General features: G+C 45.3%; 1 protein-coding gene and 2 pseudogenes across 5 annotated transcripts in view; 2 read left to right on the top strand and 1 right to left on the bottom strand.

Annotated features, from left to right (window-relative positions):
• Positions 1–15,599, bottom strand: part of WDR47 (WD repeat domain 47) — a 72,537-nt gene extending 56,938 nt beyond the window's left edge. For 4 of the 5 annotated variants that reach the window (XM_034932661.3, XM_055115145.2, XM_003808335.6 and 1 more), the window contains exon 1: positions 15,004–15,599. The gene's annotated coding sequence lies outside the window, so the exon portion shown is untranslated. The remainder of the gene's footprint in view (positions 1–15,003) is intronic. The other variant, XM_055115157.2, reaches the window with a different exon arrangement.
• Positions 1,041–14,994, top strand: LOC117974927 (small ribosomal subunit protein eS27-like; annotated as a pseudogene).
• A 1,425-nt stretch (positions 15,600–17,024) lies between the features above and the next one.
• Positions 17,025–20,609, top strand: LOC100972992 (GTP-binding nuclear protein Ran-like; annotated as a pseudogene).
• Positions 20,610–26,602: the final 5,993 nt, after the last annotated feature.

The following is a 26,602-nucleotide window of genomic DNA, read 5'->3' as shown; positions in this document are numbered from 1 at the left end:
ATTCTTACAAATACATATTTTATACTGACAGTTGAAGGTAACAGAAAATATATCCTAATTAACTTAAAATTGGTTCAAGTTTTCTTTTTTTAAAAAAAAAACTAATTAAAAAAAGACAAGTTTTAATTCTATACCTTGAAATTCCCAGTAGAATAATATATTTTAATCACCCAACACAGAATTTTTTTTTTTTAAGGCAGAGTCTCGCTCTGTTGCCCAGGCTGGAGTGCAGTGGCAATCTCGGCTGGCTGCAACCTCCGCCTCCCAGGTTCAAGCAATTCTCTTGCCTCAGCCTCCTGGGTAGCTGGGATTACAGGCGTGCACTTACACAACATGGCTAATTTTTTGTATTTTTAGTAGAGACGGGGTTTCGCCATGTTTGCCAGGCTGGTCTCAAACTCCTGACCTCAGGTGATCCGCCCACCTCAGCCTCCCAAAGTGCTGGGATTACAGGCGTGAGCCACCAAGCCTGGCCCAGAATTTTAATTCTTATAAGCTTCACTGTTGCTGAATACAGTATAAATGTAGGCATAGGCACATGCTTGATGACTGTATCTTAGAATTATTCTCTTCTAACTCCCTTGTATTACTGAAACATTTATACAGGCTCCCAAAATCTTACCTCTATAAGTGATATATACTGCATACTTTTTTTTTCCCCCAGATGGAGTCTTGCTCTGTCACCCAGGCAAGAGTGCAGTGGTGCAATCTCAGTTTACTGCAACCTCCGCCTCCTGGGTTCAAGTGATTCTCCTTCCTCAGCCTCCCAAGTAGCTGGGATCACAGGTGCCTGCCACCGCGCCCGGCTAATTTTTGTATTTTTAGTAGAGATGGGGTTTCACCATCTTGGCAGGGCTGGTCTTGAACTCCTGACCTCGTGATCCACCCGCCTCAGCCTCCCAAAATGCTGGGATTACAGGCATGAGCCACCATGCCCAGCTATATACATATTTTAAACATCTATTTCCTGTAATCCTAGCTACTTTGGAAGGCTGAGGTGGGCAACATAGTGAGACCTTATCTCAAATAAATAAATAAATAAATAACTATTCACCACAAAGTTAGAACTTTTCTCTAATTCAGGGAAACAGAATTCAATAATAATTACTTCTTCCCCTCTCCTCTGGGGGAGCTATAAATCTGCAAAAGATTTTAACAAGTTTAGGAACTACTAAAATTATCTTTTAAAATGAGATGCACACATAATCATAATATGTGTTCAATAAATAAATATTAGCTGAATTAACTTGAGATGTAAAGTCACTGAAGAAATGTCTCTACAAAAGTACAGAACAGATGACTATGGTTTTGTTTGTTTGTCTGTTTGTTTTAGACAGGGTCTTACTCTGAGGCCCAGGCAGGAGTGCAGTGGCTGAATCATGGCTCACTGCAGCCTTGGCCTTCTGGGCTCAAGCAATCCTCCCACCTCAGCCTCCCAAGTAGCTGGGACCACAGGCATGTGCCACTGGGCCCAGCTAATTTTTGTTGGGTTTTTTTTTTTTCTTTTTTTTTTGTAGAGATTGGGTTTCGCCATGTTGCCCAGGCTTAGTCTGACTGCTTGAACTCCTGAGCTCAAGCAATCCACCCGCCTCGACCTCCAAAGTGCTGGGATTACAGGCATGAGCCATCATGCCTGGCCCAGAGGACTTTGTTTTTAATTGTTTTCAAAAACTCACTGAAAAGGATGGAGCTGTGACTGAAGCAATCCAGCTATTTAGCCTAAGCACGTGCCAACACGCCCAGCTAATTTTTTGTATCTTTAGTAGAGATGGGGTTTCACCATGTTGGCCAAGATGGTCTTGATCTCCTGATCTCGTCATCCGCCCGCCTCAGCCTCCCAAAGTGCTGGGATTACAGGCATGAGCCACGGTGCCTGGCCTTAAAAAACTTTTTTTAAAAAACATTTTTGAGGTTAATTTTAATTAATTTAATATGTATTTAATAATACATATATAATTTACCATCTTCACCATTTTTATGTGTACAGTTCAACGGTAATAAATAAATCTATATTCCATCCTTGCCTTTCCTCTTTCCCTTCTGGCCTCTGGTTAAAATCACAAAAATGTAATTGTGAATTTTCCTTTAAAAAGTAAGTTTTACTTATATCCAATATCCAGACTAGGTAAAGAAATAAGAGTGTTCTTTAAATATAAGTATGTCTGGAAACCAGCTAGAAGGTATTTAGTATTTTAGTCCTTAGATACAATTAACATACACTGAAATTAATTCCAGATGGGGTCTCTATGTGGACTCCTATTGATTACCATCTTAGTAAACCAAGATTAGAAGGATGTATTAAAGGGTTAGAAATAAAATTATTTTTAGAAATCTAAGATTAAAGGTAAAATGTTAATAATACATAAGAAACTGCCAGGCGCAGTGGCTCATGGCTGTAATCCCAACACTTTGGGAGGCCGAGGCAGGTGGATCACGAGGTCAGGAGTTCAAGACCAGCCTGGCCGAGATGCTGAAACCCCGTCTCTACTAAAAATACAAACAAATTGGCCAGGCGCAGTGGCTCATGCCTATAATCCCAGCACTTTGGGAGGCTGAGGCTGGTGGATAACCTGAGGTCAGGAGTTCGAAACCAGCCTGGCCAACATGATAAAACCCTGTCTCTACTGAAAATACAAAAATTAGCCAGGCGTGGTGGTGCATGCCTGTGGTCCCAGCTACTCAGGAAGCTAAGGCAGGAGAAATCACTTGATTCTCACTTGAACCTGGGAGGCAGAGTTTGCAGTGAACCAAGGTTGCGCCACTGTACTCCAGCCTGGGTGACAGAGCGAGACTCTGTCTCAAAATAAATAAATAAATAAATAAATAATTTTTTTAAAAAATTACCCGGGCGTGGTGGTGGGCACCTCTAATCCCAGCTACTCGAGAGGCTGAGGCAGAGAACTGCTTGAGCCCGGGAGGTGGAGGCTGCAGTGCGCTGAGATCACACCACTGCACTCCAGCCTGGGCAACAGAGAAAGACTTCGTCTCAAAAAAAAAAAAAAAGAAAGAAAGAAAGAAAATATTCTAGTAATAAAAATATATTGACTCTGTGTATTTCCATACAAAGATATGGAAAAACTTCATGAAAAAATATCACTGGTAGCTTTCTAACCAAATATAAGCAGATATGATTTAATTAAATGTCCCTTTCTGGCGGTGACCACCTACCCACAGGAGAACATGCCTCTCGCAAAAGATCTCCTTCATCCCTCCCCAGAAGAAGAGAAGAAGAAACACAAGAAGAAACGCCTGGTGCAGAGCCCCAATTCCTACTTCATGGATGTGAAATGCCCAGGATAATATAAAATCACCACGGTCTTTAGCCATGCACAAATGGTAGTTTTGTGTGTTGGCTACTCCACTGTCCTCTGCCAGCCTACAGGAGGAAAAGCAAGGCTTACAGAAGGATGTTCCTTCAGGAAGAAGCAGCACTAAAAGCACTCTGAATCAAGATGAGTGGGAAACCATCTCAATAAACACATTTTTGATAAAAATAAAAAATAAAATAAAAATTAAATGTTCATCTGCAATGCGGTTACTTAAACACACATTATGAAGGAAAAAAAACACAACAGGCCAAGAATTATTATAAATATAAGGTTAAGAGAACTAGGGCACAGTCATTATAAACCTTATAGTCATGACAAAAGTGCTTAATAAAGGCTCCATTAATCTGCAATTCCATCTCACACAATAAAAACTGCTCTCTTTAATCTTCCAAGTATTACAGAGTGCCTAACATGGAACAATAGTGCTTTACAACAGAACTTCACAAACAAAAATGCAGACAAGAAGATGAAGTGTCATGAAGTTTTCAATAAAATACCAAACTGCAACACAGGACTACTGCATCTTTTCCTTTAAAAAAAAAAAAAAAAAAAGGAGAAAAAAACTGCTAGCTGCTTTTAGTAACATGGCATTCAAAAAACTTTACGTTGCTGCCAGGTCATTTAATTTTAAATGTCCAGACCTGCAGGAATATATATGTGATGTTGCAAGTCACTAATCTCTATGGGCCTGAATTTCTTCATTCATAAAGTAAGGGGATTCGTTTGTCTAATTTCTATGATTTCCCTTCAAGTTTTATAATTTGCTTTAACTTACATTTCAATATCAGAAAGTACATATTCTTGGGAAACATCAAGAATATATAGAAAATATAAAGTCCGGGATAATCAGAAGCCTGTAATTAATAAAGTCTGTTTAATAAGAAGAAACAAAATAGATTTGCATTAGATCGCTTAAGCAAACAAACAAAAGAAAAGCTCTTCTAACCAAAGCTCTGTCATGTCTGCTAATCACCTAACATTTGTAACATGGGTGCAGCACGTGCCCCTGCTTACTGTTGACAGCGGTTCTCAATTTATCAATTACTTTAATTTACCTTCTGGAACTGTGAATGATTTTTGGCCAGAAGAAATAAATTATGTTTAAAGCAGGTGCAACTTTATATAACTATAAAAAGAAAAGAAACTAATATAAACTGTATGTTGTATACATGCATAAAATATCTCTGGAAAAAAATATAAGAAATTGGTGATACTGGTTGTATCCTAGAAGGAAAACTAGATAATTAAAGAATAGAAATGGAATCTGTACAACAAAGCAGCCCTGTAACATGAGTTTACCTATATAACAAACCTGTACATGTACCCCTGAACCTAAAATGAATAGGAATGGGAAGATCACTATATACCCTTTTGAATTTTGTACCATGGACAAATATTACCTATTCAAAAAATTAAAAATAATAAAACATAAATAACAAATTTACATTTGCAAACTACTAGAAGGAATTAGTAAACTAATGCATATAATGAAGTAATATTTCAAAGGAATTTGTATTTCTTCCCCATAACCCAAGACCTCTTCTCAGATCTGATTTGAATATCACTTCAATCTTTCTTTCTTTCTTTCTTTCTTTTTTTTTTTAAGACAGGGTCTTGCTCTCGACACCAGGCTGAAGTGCAGTGGCACGATCTTAGCTCACTGCAGCCTTGACCACCTGAGCTGAAGAGATCCTCCCGCCTCAGCCTTCCCAGTAATTGGGACTACAGGCATGCACCACCATACCTGGCTAATTTTTGTGTTTTTTGTAGAGACAGGATTTCACCATGTTGCTCAGGCTGGTCTCCCACTCCTAGGCTACAGATATCTGCCAGCCTCAGCCTCCTAAAGTGCTGAGAACGCAGGCATAAGCAACTGCACCTGGCCTCAATCTTTCTTTATGAGACTAAGGACTAAGGTATGTGTGTTCTTTCCATATTCAAACCCAGAAATTTTTAAACAAGTATGTTTAAAATTACTGAAGTACTAAAAATTCACATGATAAAAACGATTTTCTGGCCAGGCGCAGTGACTCATGCCTGTAATCCCAGCACTTTGGGAGGCGGAGGCGGGTGGATCTCGAGGTCAGATCGAGACCACCCTGGCTAACACGGTGAAACCCCGTCTCTACTAAAAATACAAAAGATTAGCCAGGCGTGGTGACCGGCGCCTGTAGTCCCAGCTACTCGGGAGGCTGAGGCAGGAGAATGGCATGAACCCGGGAGGTGGAGCTTGCAGTGAGCCGAGATCGCAGCACTGCACTCCAGCTTGGGCGACAGAGCGAGACTGTCTCAAAAAAAAAAAAAAAAGATTTTCTTACTCAAGCTGCTCAATTAAGTCATGTAATGCAGAAAAGGTAAAGAAAAAAAAATTGTCAACTTTGACACTAAAAATGTAAAATGTAGACCAGGCATGGTGGCTCACACCTGTAATCCCAGCACTTTGGGAGGCCAGGTGGGCGGATCACTTGAGGTCAGGAGTTCAAGACCAGCCTGGCCAACGTGGCAAAACCCTGTCTCTACTAAAAATACATAAATTAACCAGGCATGGTGGCATGTGCCTATAATCCCAGCTATTCAGGAGGCTGAGGCAGGAATATTGCTTGAACCCGGGAGGTGGAGGTTGCAGTGAGCTGAGATTGCACCACTGCACTCCAGCCTGGGTGACAGAGTGACACTCTGTCCAAAAAAAAATTACAAAACGTAAATCTTCCATTCAACAGAAACTTGCCACAAACAATTATGTTAAAAGACAAGGCACAAAGTAGGACTAAGTAAAACACACATAAAGAGTTAAATGGGGCTGGGCGCAGTGGCTCATGCCTGTAATCCCAACACATTGGGAGGCCAAGGCAGGTGGATCATGAGGTCAGGAGTTCAAGACCAGCCTGGCCAAGATGGTGAAACCCCGTCTCTACTAAAAATACAAAAATTAGTTGGGCACAGTGGCAGGCACCTGTAATCCCAGGTACTCGGGAGGCTGAGGCAGGAGAATCGCTTGAACCCAGGGGGGCAGAGGTGGCAGTGAGTCGAGATCACGCCACTACACTCCAGCCTGGGCGGCAGAGTGAGACTCTGCCTCAAAAAGAAAAACAAAAACAAAAACAAGCTAAATGGTTATTATCTGGAGCATATAAATAGCATCTTCAAATCAATACCCTCAAAATTCCAGACGAAAAATGAGCAAAAAATATAGACAATTCACAAAAGAACTATGAATACCAATATATTTGTGAAAAGATGCTCAACCTCGATAATAGTTTTATAACAAGGTACCAACATGCTCACTTCCACACACAGTAAAACGAGTTACCCATTTACGGCCTACCAGTTTTGAAAAAGAAAAAAGAAGACCCGATAATATCTAGTTTTGGCAAGAGTGTGGGCAAATGCCTTCATATACTGTTGTTAAGAATGTAAACTGGGGACCAGATGTGGTGGCTCACGCCTGTAATCCCAGCACTCTGGGAGGCCAAGGCGGGCAGATCACGAGGTCAGGAGATAGAGACCATTCTGGCCAACATGGTAAAACCCTGTCTCTACTAAAAACACAAAAATTAGCTGGGTGTGATGGCACATGCCTGTAATCCCAGCTACTCAGGAGGCTGAGGCAGGAGAATTGCTTGAACCAGGGAGTCGGAGGTTGCAGTGAGCCGAGATCCACGCCACTGCACTCCAGCCTGGCAACAGAGTGAGACTCTGTGTCAAAAAAATAAAAATAAAAGAAGAATGTAAACTGGGACTGACTTTTTGAGAGAATTTGACAGCATGAAATTTTTACCTACAAAAATGTTGGTGAAGCATGATGGCTCATGCCAGTAATCCCAGTATTTTGGGAGGCCGAAGTGGGTGGATCACCTGAGGTCAGGAGTTTGAGATCTGCCTGACCAACATGGTGAAACCCCATCTCTACTAAAAATACAAAATTAGCCAGGCGTCGTGGCACATGCCTGGAATCCCAGCTACTTGGGAGGCTGAGGCAGTAGAATCACCTGAACCCGGGAGGCGGAGGTTGCAGTGAGCTGGGATCACGCCATTGCCCTCTGGCCTAGGCAACAAAAGTGAAACTCCATCTCAAATAAATAAACTTAAATGTAGACCACCCAATTCCAATTCTTATAGAAACCTAGCCTGCAAAAATACTTGCAAATAAAAAATGTTCCCTGAAAATTTGTAATAGAGAAAAATTAGAAATAAACTGAACTGTCCTTAATAGCAGAATTGGTAAATAAATTATGGTAAATTCATACTATAAAACAGGGGTCCCCAACCCCCAGGACACAGACCAATACTGATCCACAGCCTGTTAGGAACTGAGCTGCACAGCAGGAGGTGAGCTGCAGACAAGGGAGCATTACTGTCTGAGTCCCGCTCCTGTTAGATCAGCAGTGGCATTAGATTCTCATAGGAGCACAGACCCTACATATGAGGGATCTAAACTGCAGTCTCCTTATGTGAATCTAATGCCTGTTGATCTGAGGTAGAATAGTTTCCACCTCGCCCCTGGTCTGTGGAAAAATTTTCTTCTAAGAAGCCAGTAAACCAACCAGTACCTGGTGCCAAAAGGGCTGAGGACTGTTGCTATAGAATACTAACACAGTGACGTATATCTATATATCCTAAAAAGGAAAAGTGCATCACAGAATAGTACAGCTATCAATAAATCTTTGTTGAATGAATGAATATAAACAGGCCCATTTATTTAAAAGGAGAGAGGCATAATATCTCTGTGTCTAAATAAATATACAAAGGTCTGAGACCGGGCACAGTGGCTCATGCCTATAACCCCAGCACTTGGGAGGCTGAGATCGGAGGATAGCTTGAGCTCAGGAGTTCAAGGCAACATGGCGAAACCCTGTCTCTCCAAAAAACAAACAAACAAACAAACAAAAATTAGCCAGGCGTGGTGGTGCAGGCCTGAGGTCCCAGCTACTCAGGAGGCTGAGGTGGGAGAATTGTTTGAGTCTGGGTGGTTGAGGCTGCAGTGAGCCAACATTGCACTACTGCACTCCAGCCTGGGCGAAAGAGTAAGACCCTGTCTCAGAAAAAAAAAAAAAAAAAAAAAAACCCCACACACACAAGGTCTGGAATGTTGCATGCCAAACTGTTCAGTGTGATTATCTCTGAAGAAAGGCATGGGATTGGGATGGAGGGCAGGGATCTAGGAGAAGAAAAGGGTTGAAGGAGACTTTTTTATTTTTTACTCTTTGCAGTTTATCTGAAGAGTTAACAACCAATATATATTCATGCATTACTTGTATGTTAATACATGCATTTCTCATATGAATACAATTTTTAAATTTTTTTTTTTTTTTTTTTTGAGACAGAGTCTTACTCTGTCGCCCAGGCTGGAGTGCAGTGGCGCAATCTTGGCTCATTGCAATCTCTGCCTCCTGGGCTCTAGTGATTCTCCTGCCTTGGCCTCCCGAGTAGCTGGGATTACAGGCGCCCGCCACCACACCCAGCTATTTTGTATTTTTAGTAGAGACGGGGTTTCACCATGTTGGCCAGGCTAGTCTCGAACTCCCGACCTCAGGTGATCCACCCACCTCGGTCTCCCAAAATGCTGGGATTACAGGCATGAGCCACTATGCCCGGCCAATTTTTAATTTTGTATCTTCTTTTTTTTTTTTAAGAGAAGGAGTCTTACTATGCTGCCCAGACTACAGTGTAGTTGCTATTGCCAGTCCTGTTCATAGCACACTACGGCCTCAAACTCCTGCGCTCAAGCAATTCTTCTGCCTCAGCCTCTTGAGTAGCTAAGACTATAGACATATGCCAACTTGCCTGGCTCAATTTTTAATTTTAAAGCAAAAAAGAACTATGAAAATGAAAAATATATACATATTAAAGGATTAGATCTCAAAGGTTTTAATCTATAAAGGTACCAACTAAAGTACAATCCCCAAAACAGGATTAACTGCTTTGTTTACAATGCAAAAACTACTGAGTACTATTTTAGGATCTTACATTCATTGTTTAATCGATCCTTACAAAAACCATTCTTCACCAGAAGGTAGCTTCTAGATCCCTTCCCACTCCCGTCATCCTCCTCTAAATATCTGTTAATCCCCCTCCTAAAGAACCCAAAATAGGCCAGGCGCGGTGGCTCACATCTGTAATCCCAGCACTATAGGAGCCTGAGGCAGGTGGATCACAAAGTCAGGAGATCCAGACCATCCTGGCCAACATGGTGAAATCCCGTCTCTACTAAAAATACAAAAATTAGCCGGGCTTGGTAGCGTGCGCCTGTAGTCCCAGGAGGAGGTGAAGGTTGCAGTGAGCCGAGATGGCACCACTGCACTACAGCCTGGGCGACTGAGCAAGACTCCGTCTCAAAAAAAAAAAAAAAAACATAGTCCAGGCGCGGTGGCTCACATCTGTAATCTCAGCACTTTGGAAGGCCGAGGCAAGCGGATCACGGGGTCAGCAGATCGAGACCATCCTGGCTAACACGGTGAAACCCCGTCTCTACTAACAATACAAAAAATTAGCCGGGCGTGGTGGCAGGCGCCTGTAGTCCCAGCTACTCAGGAGGCCGAGGCAGGAGAATGGCGTGAACCCCGGGGCGGAGCTTGCAGTGAGCCGAGATCATGCCACTGCACTACAGCCTGGGGCGACAGAGTGAGACTCCATCTCAAAATAAATAAATAAATAAATAATAAAGCACAACACTCCAGGTGTGGTCTGATCAAGAACTATACACAGTGAAACTAACAATTTCCATCATCTAGGCTCTTTACAATGAATACACCTAAAATTTCTTTATGTCATCATCTATTTGTGAAATGCTGTTTTTGCACTTCCCGGAATTTCATTTCCAAAGCTCTTCTTAAAGTTTCAAAGAAAACCGCCAGGTGCGGTGGCTCACGCCTGTAATCCCAGCACTTTGGGAGGCCGAGGCAGGCAGATCACCTGAGGTTGGGAGTTCAAGACCAGCCTGACCAACATGGAGAAACCCCGTCTCTACCAAAAATACAAAATTAGCCAGGCGTGGTGGCACATGCCGGTAATCCCAGCTACTAGGGAGGCTGAGGCAGGAGAATCACTTGAACCTGGAAGGCAGAGGTTGCGGTGAGCCGACATCACGCCATCGCACTCCAGCCTGGGCAACAAGAGCAAAACTCTGTCTAAAAAACAAAAAAAAACAAAAAACAAAACAAGACTGGGCATGGTGGCTCACGCTTGTAATCCCAGCACTTTGGGAGGCCGAGGTGGGCAGATCACGAGGTCAGGAGATCGAGACCACAGTGAAACCCTGTCTCTACTAAAAATATAAAAAATTAGCCGGGCGTGGTGGCGGGCGCCTGTAATCCCAGCTACTCAGAGAGGCTGAGGCAGGAGAATGGCATGAACCTGGGAGGCGGAGCTTGCAGTGAGCTGAGATCGCACCACTGCACTCCAGCCTGGGGGACAGAGCGAGACTTCATCTCAAAAAAAAAAAAAAAAAAAAAAAAAACAACCCAATTCTATAAAATTTTCTCAAAAGATTTTATAAAAGGTTCCATTTTCTTTTTCATCACAACAACAAGAGTCACAAAACATGGTACTTAGCCATAGGAAAAAAACATTATTTGAGTTACATATGTCAAGCATACTACATAACTAGTAATTATAAATAGTATAAAATTCTTATGTCTTTTTGCTTGTAGTACTATTTTTTTCTATCTTTCTTTCTTTCTCTCTCTTTGAGACTGGGTCTCACTGTCTCCCAGGCTGGTAGAGCCTTGTCCACCCAGGCTCAAGTGATTCTCTCACCTCAGCCTCCCCAGTAGCTAGGACCACAGGTGTGCACCACCACACTCAGCTAGCATTTTTTTTTAAAATTGTTTGTAGACATGAGGTCTCACTATGTTGCCCAGGCTGGTCTCAAACGTCTGGGCTCAAGCAATCCTCCCACCTCATCCTCCCCAAATGCTCGCATTACAGGTATGAGCCACCTCGCCCAGCCCAGTACTATTTCTCGATTAAAATAGGATGTTGACTTGTAAAATGAGAACAAGCTCCCAGCAGAGTGGCAAGCATGCAACTGGTGCTCAATAAATGTAAATTTCTTCCCTTCAGAGCTCCTAGCCTTGGTAAGGACAATGTGTCAAAAGGACTGCTAATGAATTGCTGCGGGAGAGCTACTGTGCTGTGAAGTATAAAAATTTACTTTGGAATAAGCTTACTTATTTTTGAAAATATTTCAGTAATTTAAAAAATATCGAGCCAGGTGCAGTGGCTCATGCCTGTAATCCCAGCACCTTGGGAAGCCAAGGCGGGCAGGTCACTTGAGTCTAGGAGTTCAACACCAGCCTGGGCAACATGGCAAAACCCATCTCTACAAAAAATACAAAAATTAGCCAGGTGTGGCGGCAAGCACCTGTAGTCCTAGCTACTCGGGAGGCTGAGGTAGGAGGATCACTTGAGCCCAGGAGTTTGAGGCTGCAGTGGGCTATCATCATGCCACTGTACTGCAGCCTGAACGATAAAGTGAGACCCTGTCTCAAAAAATAAATAAACAGGCCAGGTGCAGTGGCTCACGCCTGTAATCACAACACTTTGGGAGGCCGAACTGGGTGGATCACTTGAGGTCAGGCATTCAAGACCAGCCTGGCCAACACGGTGAAACCCTGTCTCTACTAAAAATACAACAATTAGTCAAGTGTGGAGGTATGTGCACCTGCAATCCCAGCTACTTGGGAGGCCGAGGCAGGAGAATCACTTGAACTTGGGAGGCGGAGATTGCAGTGAGCCGAGATCACGCCACTGCACTCCAGCCTAGGCAACAGAGCGAGACCCCATCTCAAATAATAACAATAATAATAAATAAATAAATAAATATTGGAAAGTTCACTGAGATCAATTATGTTAAACATACTATATGAAGAAACTCCTACTTGTGATAATATTCATCTGAAGCCATTTAAACAGGAGAAGTTCAGGTGGGTAATGAGTGATGAGCATTTACTATGTATTAACAACATGCTACAAACTGGGATACAATGATCGAGCTATTACAGTGAATAAGACTATAGAACACAAAAGAAAGGTTTTAAGGGAGTGTGTGGTATAAATCCTTTTTTTTTTTTTCTTTTTGAGGTGGAGTCTCGCTTTGTCGCCCAGGCTGGAGTGCAGTGGCATGCATGATCTTGGCTCACTGCAACCTCTGCCTCCTGTGTTCAAGCAATTCTCCTACCTCAGCCTCCCAAATAGCTGGGATTACAGGCACACGCCACCATGCCCAGTTAATTTTTATATTTTTGATAAAGACAGGTTTCACCATGTTGCCCAGGCTGGTCTCAAACTCCTGACCTCACGTGATCCACCCGCTTTGGCCTCCCAAAGTGCTGGGATTACAGGCACAAGCCACCACGCCCAGCCGGTATAAACCCTTTTTTAAGGATATCTTTTCACTTGAACAGAAACAAACTCAACATAGAGAAAAATTAGTTGAAATATGCAAGCTTTGGCTATTCGGTGTAATAGTCTCAAAACTGAAGTATCCTCAGGTGTGGGCCAGCATTGGATTTGGAGTCTGAAGACCTGGGTTCAAGTCTTCTGTTCAAAAATAATATACAGGGTCAGGCATGGTGGCTCAAGCTTGTAATCCCAACATTGCGAGCCCAAGGCGGGTGGATCACCTGAGGCTAGGAGTTCGAGACCAGCCTAGCCAACATGGTGAAACCCCATCTCTACTAAAAATACAAAAATTAGCCGGGCGTGGTGGCAGGCACCTGTAATCCCAGCTACTTGGGAGGCTGAGGCAGGAGAATCGCTTGAACCCAGGAGGCGGAGGCTGCAGTGAGCCGAGATCATGCCACTGAACTCCAGCCTGGATGACAGAGTGAGACTCCGTCTCAAAAAAAAAAAAAAAGGTAATCAACAGATGCCTTCCAAAGTGCTTTCAATTCAAAGCCCATTCTCAGACTAAAACAATAGCAAACATCACCATTTTACAGAATGAGAAATCAGTCAATGTTAAGCTTAGCAGCTCTTACAAGAATGCAATCAGCAGCAAAAGAAAGCTTAAATACAGGTAATCTGATTTTTCAGCTTACTGATCTACTAAGGAAAACTGCACATCTTTTCATAACTAAAGCGTTTCTGAAACTGCAGCATACATTAAGCATTTCATATGCCGCCCATTAAATAACTAATATATTCTATTTCACAAACAGGAAAAGAGGTTGAACACCATTATGTAAGTAGTAACATAGGATAGTACCCCTGTTCTCTTATGACACATTCTTAACAGTACTGGTTTTTAAGACGAGGGAGAAAAGAACCAGGAAGTGGACCAGTGGGAGATAAACACAGGTTAAAATCCCGTCCAAAAAAAAAAAAATTTACATCTTCATAATGGCATCCAAATTCAAGTGTTTGGGTTTTGGCTTTTTTACCTAACAATATACTGTTGTGACTTGACTTTTCCATTACCGTGTAATAATGTTTCTTTCCTATTGGAAGCAATCTCTCCTAATCTCCCAAACCTAAGGTAGAATTATTCATTTCATCTTCTTCCTAAATGAGACCTCGACAATATGCCATATAAAGGAAAATGGGCTCTTAGGCGTTTCTCCTTCTTAGTAAAATGCCAATGCAACATATGCCAACACTGGAGACAAAAAAATTCTACTTGAATTTACTGTGAAAAAAAAGATTTATAGCATTTTTTAAACCTACATGTTCATTTCTGTGCCATTAACTTTTTGAGGCATTCTACAGAGTCTCCAACAAAGAGAGAAATAAGTATTAGGATCACAACCTACGAATCTGGGTGGAACAAAGACTTCTCCTTTCATTATGCAGAGAAAACCAAGTTGCCAAAAAAAAAAAAAAAAAAAAAAAAAAACGGTCCCCTCAGATACCATGCACGGTTACTAACTGCACGTCTGGGTACAGAGAAGGAAAAATCATCTGGTCAAAAGCCCAAATGCCGCCCCGGCCTACCCTCGCCCCCCGCCCCCGCCCCCTTTGCCCATGGCCTCGCCCCAGAGCTAGAGTTCCAATATTTTTCTCCCCAATAAAGGGAAGCGGTTTAACCCTTTGAGTTCCACAACCTTGCGTTCTTCTACGCAGGCGCCCCTCCAGCGCAATCCCAGTTCTAAATCGAGTCGCTGCCCCTTTCCGCGACCACACCCATATCCCCAAAGGCCTGCTCCCATCCCGACCATTGATGTGAGAAAGGCCAAAACCGGCCCCAGCGGGGCTCCCAGCCCCGCCGCTCCCTCTCTTCCTCCGGGCCAAGGCGTGCCCAGAAAGGGACGCGAGCGCGCCCCTCAGTTCTCGCACGGGCTCGACCAAGGGGCGAGGAAGGAAGAATCGGCGCAGCGGCGAGATGGGCACGAACCTCGCGCTCACTTGCTGCTCAGTGCCAGGGCGAGGGGCGTCGCTCTGCCCCCAGAATCCAACTGGTAATGTGGGAAAGGTGTGGTCCAGGACCGGTGACCTCAAACCGGGGCCCAGCAGTTCGCAGGTCCTCACCCCGCGATGCTGGGGACTCACCCACGACCCCAGCCCCCTCCCAGTCGGCACCCAAGCCCACTAAAGACCCCTCTCCGGGGCCGCAAACACAGTCCTCGGGGCCGCCCGGTCGGAGCCGTGTCAGGTGGTGACAGGAGGCGACGGGTGACCATGGCAACCCGAGGTGTGCAGCGGACCGACCCAGCCTCCGACTGCCGGAGTCACTCACCTGAGGGCTCCAGGGCAAGCCCGGAGGAGCGGCGGAGGAGAACGCGGCTGAGAGGCCGGCGGCCAGGGCCCCGAAGCGGCCGGCTCCGGGCTGCGGCAGGAGCACGAGGGCGGCGGTCTGGGTTTGGCGTCGGTCCTCCCTCCTGCCGCCCGCGCGTCAATCCATCAGTTCGTCAATCCGTCCTTCTCACGTCCGCCCCTCCCGGCCCAGCGACTCCTCAGCTCAGCCTCTTGCAGACCGCGGTTGTCAAGTGCCGGGGAGCCGAGCTCTACCCGCGAGCGGCAGCCAATCGCCGCGCTTCCCCGAGGCGCCTCAGGACCCCGCCGCGCGGGGCGCCCAGGCAGGTGCCTGAGCCGAAGGGCGAGTCGGCGGGGCGGGGCGGGGCGGGGCGTGGAGGGGCGGGCCCAAAGCTGGGGCGGGGAGGGGCGGAGCGGACCAAAGCCTGGGCGGGGCGGGCGGGGGTCGGGCTTGGAGGGACCGGCTAGGGGCCCGGGGGAGTAGCAGAACGGGTGCGGCAATAGCGTGAGACTGGTGGCAGGGACGTAGACCCTTAGCTGGCCGGTGACCCCATGTCCCAAAATAGCACGAACAGGATTGTCGCCTGCAAATGGAGAAGACTGCGCATTAGGATTGACTCTTCATACTCCTCCCCGATAATTAATAAAGGTTAATGAAATTAATGTTGCCTTCTACCCTTCTTTCGCTGCTTTCCTAGGTCCCACTTCGTCCCAGAAAACTCCAGTAGTTTGTTTGTCCCCTTCCTGGTTTCTCATTTTGCAAAGCTGATCTGCCTTGAAAGCATTTTTCAGTTACTTAACATTTAACATGTTCAGGTTTTGTCTACTCCTGTTGGTTGTAAGCCCCTTATTCCACAAATATACGTGATGTTCAACCGAGCTTAATTAAGCATCCAGGAAGTATAACCATAAGGAAGAATACAATTACACAAACCTGTAAGAACATCATTCTCGGCCAGGCGCGGTGGCTCACGCCTGCAATTCCAGCACTTTAGGAGGCCGAGGCGGGCGGATCACCTGAGGTCAGGAGTTTGAGACCAGCCTGGCCAACATGGTGAAACCCCGTCTCTACTAAAAATACAAAAATTAGCCGGGTGTGGTGGCAAGCCTCCTGTAATCACAGCCACTTGGTAGGCTGAGGCAGGAGAATCGCTTCAACCTGGGAGACGGAGGTTGCAGTGAGCCGAGATCATGCCACTGCACTCCGGCCTGGGTGACAGAGCGAGAGACTCCGTCTCACAGAAAAAAGAACATCATCCTCACAGAGGCGAAAGTCCAGAGTGAGCTGGACCTCCCAAAAGGGGAAAATGGGGTAACAGTCTGGTAAAGAGAATAAACATCAAAAATATTTCTGGCACTCCCATGCTTATTGCAGTACTATTCACAATAGCCAAAATATAGAATCAACCTATGTCAATCAACAGACAAATGGATAAAGAAAATGTGGTACATATACACAATGCAATCTTTTTTTTTTTTTTTTTTTTGAGACGGAGTCTCGCTCTGTCGCCCAGGCTGGAGTGCAGTGGCGCCATCTCGACTCACTGCAAGCTCCGCCTCCCGGGTTCACGCCATTCTCCTGCCTCAGCCTCCCGCGTAGCTGGGACTACAGGCGCCCACCACCACGCCCGGCTAATTTTTTTTTTTTTTTTTTGTATTTTTATTAGAAACGGGGTTTCACCGTGTTAGCCAGGATGGTCTTGATCTCCTGACCTCGTGATCCACCCGCCTCGGCCTCCCAAAGTGCTGGGATTACAGGCGTGAGCCACCGCGCCCGGCCACACAATACAATCTTATTCACCCATTAAAAAAGAATGAAATCCTGTCATTTGCAGCAACATGGATGGGACGGGAGGACATTATGTTAAGTGAAACAAGACAAGCACAAAAAGACAAATATTGCACGTTCTCACACATATGTGGGAACTAAAAGAATTGATCTCGTGGAGGTAGTGAATAGAATGGTGGTTACCAGAGGCTGGAAAGTGTAGTGGAGGGCAAAGGGGGGATAAAGAGGTTAATGGGTACAAAAATACAGTTATGTAGCAGGAATAAATTCTAGTGCTCGATAGCATAATTGGGTGACTATAGTTAACAATAATCTATTCTATATTTCCAAATAGCTAGAAGAGAAGATTCAGAATGTTCCCAACACAAAGAAATAGTAAATGGCAGGCCAAGCGTGGTGGCTCATGCCTGTAATCCCAGCACTTTGGGAGGCCGAGGCGGGCAGATCACGAGGTCAAGAGGTCAAGAGATCGAGACCATCCTGGCCAACATGGTGAAACCCTGTCTCTACTAAAAATACAAAAATTAGCCGGGTGTGGTGGTGTGCGCCTGTAGTCCCAGCTACTCGGGAGTCTGAGGCAGGAGAATCACTTGAACCCGGGAGGCGGAGGTTGCAGTGAGCCGAGATTGGGCCACTGCACTCCAGCCTGGTGACACAGCGAGACCGCGTCTCAAAAAAAAAGAAAAGAAATAATAAATGGGTGGGCACAGTGGCTCATGCCTGAAATCCCAGCACTTTGGGAGGCTTAGGCCAGAGGCTCACATGAGGCCATGAGTTAGAGACTAGCCTAGGCAACATAGTGAGACTCCCTCTCTACAAAAACAAGAATAAAAAATTAGACACGGTGAGACACACCTGCAGTCCTAGCTACTTGAGAGGCTGAAGTGAGAAGATAGTTTGAGCTCAAAGTTCGAGGCTACCATGAGCTATAATCACACTACTGCACTCCAGCCTGGGTGACTGAGTAAGACCCTGTGTCTTAATAATAATAATGCATTTCTAAGGTGATGGATATCCCAATTACCCAGATTTGATCATTACACATTGTATTTACTCCAGAAATATCTACAACTATTATGTAACTATAAAAATTAAAAATAAACAAAATTTAAACCATATTTCTGGGAATACAAAATCTTGTCCAATTCAAGATAAAAGAAGCGAGAGCTTGAAGATACACATTTCTTTTTTTTCTTTCCTTTTCTTTTTTTCCTTTTTTTTTTTTTTGAGATGGGGTCTCACTGTGTCGCTCAGGCTGGAGTGCAGTGGTGCGATCTTGGCACTCTGAACCTCCCCCTCCTGGGTTCAAGCGACTCTCCTGCATCAGCCCCCAGAGTAGCTGGGACTACAGCGTACACCACCACGCCCAGCTAGTTTTTGTATTTTTAGTAGAGACAGGGTTTCACCATGTTGGTCAGGCTGGTCTCGACCTCGTGATCCGCCTGCCTGCCTTGGCCTCCCAAAGTCCTGGGGATTACAGGCACAAGCCACTGTGCCTGGCTTTCTTTTTTTTTTTTTTTGAGACGGAGTCACTCTGTCACCCAGGCTGGAGTACATGGCGCAATCTCAGCTCACTGCAACCTCTGCCTCCTGGGTTCAAGCAATTCTGCCTCAGCCCCCTGAGTAGCTGAGATTACAGGCAGGTGCCACCACACTCAGCTAATTTGTGTGCCACCACACTCGGCTAATTTTTGTATTTTTAGTAGAGACGAAGTTTCACCATGTTGGCCAGGCTGGTCTCAAACCCCTGACCTCAAGTGATCCTCCCGCCATGGCCTCCCAAAGTGCTGGGATTACAGGCATGAGCTACTGCACCCAGCCGAGGAAACATTTCTAAGAAAAATACTTATGCATTCAGAGAAAACAACACACAAAAGCTGAACTACAAAATTTCAATTGCCTAGTCAATAACTCCTGGAAGAAAGTCTTCATTATGAACCCTCTTAATGATAAGTGACAGGCAAATAAATATAAACATAATTGAATGTTACCCAGGATCTTGATATTGAAAACAAAACAAGCAAACAAACAACGCATTACAGAGTGTTTAAATTGAAAAAGTAGGCAGATACGTTTTTCCTGAAAGTAGTATCTCAATTATTTTGCTAGTATAGTTCATCTAAGAAACCACTTCTAAATCTTTATGATCAAACAAGAAGTTTTGAGAACCAGTATCCTTTTGTTTTAACTTCATTTTTTATCCCATTTCCAACATTTTTATCAGTTAGAACCTTTTCCCCATGGACCCATATTCTGAAACTTTAGGAATTAATTACATTTTCTTTCTTTCTTTTTTTTTTTTGTTTTTTGAGACAGTATTGCTCTGTCGCCCAGGCTGGAGTGCAGTGGGGCGATCTCGGCTCACTGCAACCTCTGCCTCCCGGGTTCAAGCAATTCTCCTTTCTCAGCCTCCCGAATAGATGGGATTACAGGCCCATGCCACCACACCCAACTAATTTTTGTATTTTTAGTAGAGAATGGGTATAACCATGTTGGCCGGGTTGGTCTCGAACTCCTGACCTCAAGTGATCCATCCACCTCAGTCTCCCAAAGTGCTGGGATTACAGATGTGAGCCACCGTGCCCGGCTAGGAATTAATTACATTTATTAACAAATCGTTAATAATTAATTATTGGGTCAGAATCATAGAATTCTAGAGGGTTTTTGTTTGTTTGTTTGTTTGTTTGTTTTTTGTGACAGTGTCTCACTCTGTCGCCCAGGCTGGAGTGTAGTAGGGCAGTCATGGCTCTCTGCAGCCTAGAACTCCTGGGCTCAAGCGATCCTTCCACCTCCGCTTCCCCAGCCCAGTAGCTGAGACTACAGGTGCAAGCCACCATGCCTGGCTAATTTTTTTTTTTTTTTTTTTTTTTTTTTTAGTAGAGACAGGGTTTTGCCTTGTTGCCCAGGCTGGTGCTAAAATGATCCTTTCCCCTTGGCCTCCCAAAGAGCTGGGATTACAGGCATGAACCATCGTGCCCAGCCCAGCATCCTTTAAATATTTAAATCTTCTACTAGCTCTAGAAAGAGTAACTAATCAGGGACAATCTGACAAACAACCGATCACCTGCTAGGGAGAGTGCTTGAAAAACAGAAGAACCACTCAGTCCAACGGGCAGGAGACACTTCTGGAAGGAACACCATGATGGCTGCCCAGGGAGAGCCCCAGGTCTAGTTCAAACTTGTGTTGGTTGGTGGCGGTGGTACTGGAAAAACTACTTTCGTGAAACATCATTTGACTGGTGAATTTGAGAGGTATGTAGCCACATTTGAGAGGTATGGGTGTTGAGGTTCATCACCCAAGTGTTCCACACCAACAGAAGATGTATTAAGTTCAATAAATGGGATACAGCCGGCCAGGAGAAATGTGGTGAACAGAGATGGTTATTATATCGAACCCACAGCCCAGTGTGCCATCATAATGTTTGATGTAACACCAAGAGTTACGTACAAGAATGTGCCTAACTGGCATAGAGATTTGGTGCCAATGTGTGAAATCATCACCATGATGTTGTGTGGCAACAAAGTGGATATTAAGGACAGGTAAGTGAAGGCAAAATCTATTGTCTTCCACCGAAAGAAGAATCTTCAGTACTATGACATTACTGCCAAAACTAACTACAACTTTGAAAAGCCCTTTCTCTGGCTTGCTAGGAAGCTCATTGGAGGCCCTAACTTGGGGTTTGCTACCCTGTACTCCCCTACCTGAGGTTGTCATGGACCCAGCTTTGACAGAGCAATAAGAGCATGAGTTAGAGTTTGCCCAGACAGCTGCTCTCCTGGATGAGGATGATTACCTGTGAGAACAAAGCTGGAGCCCAGTATCAGAAGTATAGTTTTATAGACAGCTTTCCTATGACGTCAGCAGTGCAAAGTGTGCCTCACCTTGTTATCTAGCTAAGCGGAACATGTGCTTCATCTGTGGGATGCTGAAGGAGATGAATGGGCTTCGGAGTGAATGTGGCAGTTTAAAAAATACCTGTGCCAGGCGCAGTGGCTCATGCCTGTAATCCCAACACTTTGGGAGGCCGAGGTGGGCAGATCACGAGGTCAGGAGTTTGAGACCAGCCTGACCAACATGGTGAAATCCCGTCTCTATTAATAATACAAAAATTAGCCGGGCGTGGTGTTAGGCGCCTGTAATCCCAGCTACTCAGGATGCTGAGGCAGGAGAATCGCTTGAACCCGGGAGGCAGAAGTTGCAGTGAGCCGAGATTGCACCACTGTGCTCCAGTTTGGGCAACACAGAGAGACTCTGTCTCAATAATAATAACAATAATAATAATAATAATAATAATACCTTCATGGCCAGGCGCCATGGCTCACACCTGTAATCCCAGCACTTTGGGAGGCTTAGGCGGGTGGATCATTTGAGGTCAGGAGTTCGAGACCAGCTTGGCCAACATGATGAGACCCCATCTCTACTAAAAATACAAAAATTAGCTGGGAGTGGTGGCGGGCGCCTGTAATACCAGCTACTCAGAAGGCTGAGGTAGGAGAATTGCTTGAACCTGGGAGGCAGAGATTGCAGCAGTGAGCCGAGATCGTACCACTGCACTCCAGACTGGGAGACAGAGTGAGACTCTGTCTCAAAACAAACAAACAAACAAAACCTTTTTTGGGTGACCTGCATATTTAGCTGTTTTGGAACGCAGTTGATTCCTTCTTGAGTTGCAAATATAAGACTGCCACAGTTACATCAGAAGGAAGGAAGGGAGGGAGGGAGGGAGGGAGGGAGGGAGGGAGGGAGGGAGGGAGGGAGGAAGGAAGGGAAAGAAAAGGAAGGAAGGGAGGGAGGGACGGAGAGGGGAAGGAAGGGAAAGAAAAGGAAGGAAGGAAGGAAGGAGAGAAGGAAGGAAGGAAGGAAAGAAGGAAGGGAAAGAAAAGAAAGGAAGGAAGGAAGGAAGGAAAACCCCAGTGAAGTATTAGATTGGCTTTGGCATTCATTGAACACAAAATGAAATGCTTTGCTTATGTTCTCATTTAAGCCTCATAATCTCCCTTAAAACACCTATTAATTATTCCTATTTGAGTGATTAAAGAAAATAACTTGCCCAAGGTCACACAGCTAGTATGTAGCAGAGACATTCTGACTCTTAAAACTTTCTTTTTCTATTCTACCACATTATTATGATTTCTTATCTTTGAGAGGGAGTCTCACCTAGGCTGAAGTGCAGTGGTGCAATCTCACCTCACTTCGAGCTCTCCTTCCCTGGTTCAAGCGATTGTCCTGCCTCAGCCTCCCAAGTAGCTAGGATTACAGGCGTGCACCACCACACCCAGCTAATTTTTTGTATTTTTAGTAGAGACGGGGTCTTACTGTGTTGGCCAGGCTGATCTCAAACTCCTGACCTCAAGTGATCTGCCAGCCTCACCCTCCAAAGTGCTGGGATTAGAGGCATGAGCCGCCGTGCCCTGCCTCATTCTACATTATATTAACTGGAAATTTTATTTTAGTATTTATTTATTTATTTAAGAGACAGAGTCTCACTTTCTCACCCAGGCTAAAGTGTCATCTAGGCTGGAGTATAGTGGCATGATTATAGCTCACCACAGTCTCAAACTCCTGGGCTCAAACTATCCTCTAGCCTCAGCTTCTTGAGTAGCTGGGATTACAGGCATGAGCCACCTTGCCTGGCTAATTGTTCTAAGAAATTTTGAGCCAGATGGCCGGGCATGGTGGCTCATGCCTGTAATCCCAGCACTTTGGGAGGCCGAGGCGGGTGGATCACAAGGTCAGGAGATTGAGACCATCCTGGCTAACGTGGTGAAACCCCGTCTCTACTAAAAATACGAAAAGTTAGCTGGGCATGGTGGCAGGTGCCTGTAGTCCCAGCTACTCGAGAGGCTGAGGCAGGAGAATGGCGTGAACCTGGGAGGCGGCGGAGCCTGCAGTGAGCCGAGATGGCGCCACTGCACTCCAGCCTGGGCGACAGGGCGAGACTCCAGCTCAAAAAAAAAAAAAAAAAAAGAAATTTTGGGCCAGACACAGTGGCTCATGCCTGTAATCCCAGCACTTTGGGAGGCCAAGGTGGGAGGATCCCTTGAGCCCAGGAGTTCGAGACCAGACTGGGCAACATAGTGGGACCCCATCTCAACTAAAAATAAAAATAAAAAAAATAGCCTGCCATGGTAACACGTTATCCCAACTACTGGAGAGACTGAGGCAGGAGGATCGCTTGAGTCTGGAAGGTCAAGGATTGCAGTGACCCATGATTGTGTCACTGCACTCCCTCTCAAAGTGCTGGGATTATAGGCTTAAGCCACCATGCTCAGCCAGAAATTTTAGCTTGAGTAAAATGGACCCTATTCTGACAAGGTAGAGAAGATAAGAGGTCTTATTAGTGTTTATATTCTCCATAACCTATATCATAGTGCTATTTGCATATGCATTTTCAATGAATAGGACTAAACATTGTTAGAAGCAAATATACCACCATTATATTTCTGGAAAAAAGAAGGTGGAAGGAGAGAAAGAAAGAGGCACTGAAACACAAGACATCTGGTACATCTTATCACTTGCATACTTATAAACGCATTGACTGTATATTTGTTTCTTAATGTAACATCAAAGTTTACACTACAACCTTAATAGCTGGTAGCCTAAGGTATCACCTTTCCTTCTATACTCAGCCACACTGGTTAAGATTAGATCTTCCTGTCTTTCACTCTAGTTGCTGCAATAGCAGTCAATTGTTCAAAGAGGACAAGGCTTGCTTAGATGAAGGACTGTCCTCAGATTCCAAGGTACTGCCTCAATCATTCACCAAATATTAACTGAATGCCAGTTCTGGGTCAGGAACTAGGTTAGGCATCATTTGGAAATGCAGGTTCTTACATGACAGAATGATTCATGGTGCCTTGTGACTTAAACGCCTATAGGCTAAGGTGGACCTCTTTTAATGTGATTCTTAAATGTTATCTCTAAAAAGGAGAATAGGAGTTTTTGGTTTTCCCCAAATAGGAGAAAGGAGTCTGAGTACCAGCCCAAGCTAGGAAACTTTGCCTCAAGGAATTCAGGGGAAGTTTGTGGAGCTAAGAGAACGTGTTTTAGAAGCTCCACTCCCATTACTAGAACACGCACATACATACACACATCAAAAAGCTTTGTGCTTCAGAGCCAGTAGCACCTAACCAAGATATGGAATTAACCTAAGTGAGGCTTTAGGAGAACAAAGCACCACCACTGCTGCTTCTCCTTTAAACAGATTCAAGGGCCAGGCATGGCGGCTCACGCCTGTAATCCCAACACTTTGGGAAGCTGAGAGGGGCAGATCACCTGAGGTCAGGAGTTCGAGACCAGCCTGGCCAATATGGAGAAACCCTGTCTCTACTGAAAAATGCAAAAATTAGCAGGGCGTGGTGGCGCACGTTTGAACCCAAGAGGCAGAGGTTGGAGTGAGCCGAGATTGCGCCACTGCACTCCAATCTGGGCAACAGAGGTAGAATTACCTGGGTCTTCCAGGGCTCCTATCTAGACCTCTAAACAAAAACTTGGTTGTACATAAAAGAGATATGCTGTTATTTATATTAAGTAAATATCTGATATATTCTTGAAAATAAAAATAAAATAAATTATTTTGGAAAACATCCACTTTAATCAAGTCAGTGAAATATGTAAATTTTTTTTTTTTTTTTTTGAGACAGAGTCTCGCTCTGTTGCCCCAGCTGGAGTGCAGTGGCACAATCTCAGCTCACTGCAAGCTCTGCCTCCCGGGTTCACGCCATTCTCCTGCCTCAGCCACCCGAGTAGCTGGGACTACAGGCGCCCACCACCACACCCGGCTAATTTTTTGTGTTTTTTTTTTTAGTAGAGACAGGGTTTCACCGTGTTAGCCAGGATGGTCTTGATTTCCTGACCTCGTGATCCACCTGCCTCGGCCTCCCAAAGTGCTGGGATTACAGGCATGAGCCACCGTGCCTGGCCATATGTCAAAATTTTTAAAAGGGGAAACTAAATGTTAGGAAATGTTAGTAATACATGAAGCACATTAAGCATCATAATTTCAGATAAGTGTTTTAGGATAAGGTTAGAAAGTTTCCGGTAATAAACTTGTGACCATTTAGTAGAACTTCCTATAAAGATGGAAGAAATGTCATAATCACCAAAACAAGTCTTGATTGGTGTCTTATAAGTTCATATGCCTCCAAAATACTTACAAAAACCCTATTTCAGAAAAAATAAGTATAGTATTAGCATTTCTTTTAGAGCTTGGTCAGTAACTATACAAGCTCTTTCCAATAAAATTTCAGTTATTTATCTAAAATGGCCATGCAAATACAAATTGAAAAATGATTTTTGCTTTAGCAATTGTTCTGATCCTAAAAGAATGTACCCAATGATATCAAGGCAGTCTACCAGGTTCTCTGTGTAAGCAGAAATAATCATAATATTATGTATAACCACAATAAAGTATTATACATGGAAGTCTCAGTGCTACAAATAACATGAGATTTTGTACAAAAGTTCAAATAGGAACTCCTATCAATCTACTGGTAACACATAAGAAATTTGCTCCTTACTTTATTTCATTGTATTTAGTTATTTGAGACTGGACCTTGCTTTGTTGCCCAGGCTGGAGTGCAGTGGTGTAATCTCAGCTCACTGCAACCTCCACCTCCGAGGCTCAAGCAATCCTCCCACCTCAGCCTCCTCAGTAGCTGGGTCTACAGGCGCCCGTCACCACACACAGCTAATTTTTGTAGAGACAGGGTTTTGCCATGTTGCCCAGGCTGGTCTCAAACTCCTGGGCTCAAGTGATCTGCCTGCCTAGGTCTCCCAAAGTGTTGGGATTATAGGCATGAGCCACCTCACCCAGCCCTATTTCTAACTTTAGAATTCCACTTATCAGAATCACACCTGTAATCCCAGCACTTTGAAAGGCTGAGGTGGGCAATCACTTGAGGTCAGGAGTTCCAGACCAGCCTGGCCAACACTGTGAAATCTTGTCTCTACAAAAATTAGTTGGGCTCCCTCCCCCTCCCCCTCCCCCTCTTCCTTTCCCTCTGCACGGTCTCCCTCTGATGTCGAGCAGAGGCTGGACTGTACTGCCGCCATCTCGGCTCACTGCAACCTCCCTGCCTGATTCTCCTGCCTCAGCCTGAAGAGTGCCTGGGATTGCAGGCGCGTGCAGCCACGCCTGACTGGTTTTTGCATTTTTTGGTGGAGACGGGGTTTCGCCGTGTTGGCCGGGCTGGTCTCCAGCTCCTGACATCGAGTGATCTGCCCGCCTCGGCCTCCCGAGGTGCCGGGATTGCAGACGGAGTCTCGCTCACTCAGTGCTCAATGTTGCCCAGGCTGGAGTGCAGTGGCGTGATCTCGGCTGGCTACAACCTCCACCTCCCAGTCGCCTGCCTTGGTCTCCCAAAGTGCCGAGATTGCAGCCTCTGCCCAGCCGCCACCCCGTCTGGGAAGTGAGGAGCGTCTCTGACTGGCCGCCCATCGTCTGGGATGTGAGGAGCCCCTCTGCCCGGCTGCCCAGTCTGGGAAGTGAGGAGCGCCTCTGCCTGGCCGCCCAGTCTGGGAACTGAGGAGCGTCTCTGCCCGACCGCCACCCCGTCTGGGAGGTGAGGAGCGTCTCTGCCCGGCCGCCCCGTCTGAGAAGTGAGGAGCCCCTCCGCCCGGCAGTCGCCCCGTCTGGGAAGTGAGAGGAGCATCTCCGCCCGGCAGCTGCCCCGTCCAGGAGGTGGGGGGCAGCCCCCACCCGGCCAGCCGCCCCATCTGGGAGGGAGGTCGGGGGCAACCCCCGCCCGGCCAGCCGCCCCGTCCGGGAGGGTGGTGGGGGGCACCTCTGCC

Source organism: Pan paniscus, chromosome 1 (genome assembly GCF_029289425.2).
Source record: "Pan paniscus chromosome 1, NHGRI_mPanPan1-v2.0_pri, whole genome shotgun sequence".
Classification (NCBI taxonomy): Eukaryota; Metazoa; Chordata; class Mammalia; order Primates; family Hominidae; genus Pan; species Pan paniscus.
Note: the sequence above shows the minus strand (reverse complement) of the source record. Positions and strands in the feature narration are given on the sequence as shown.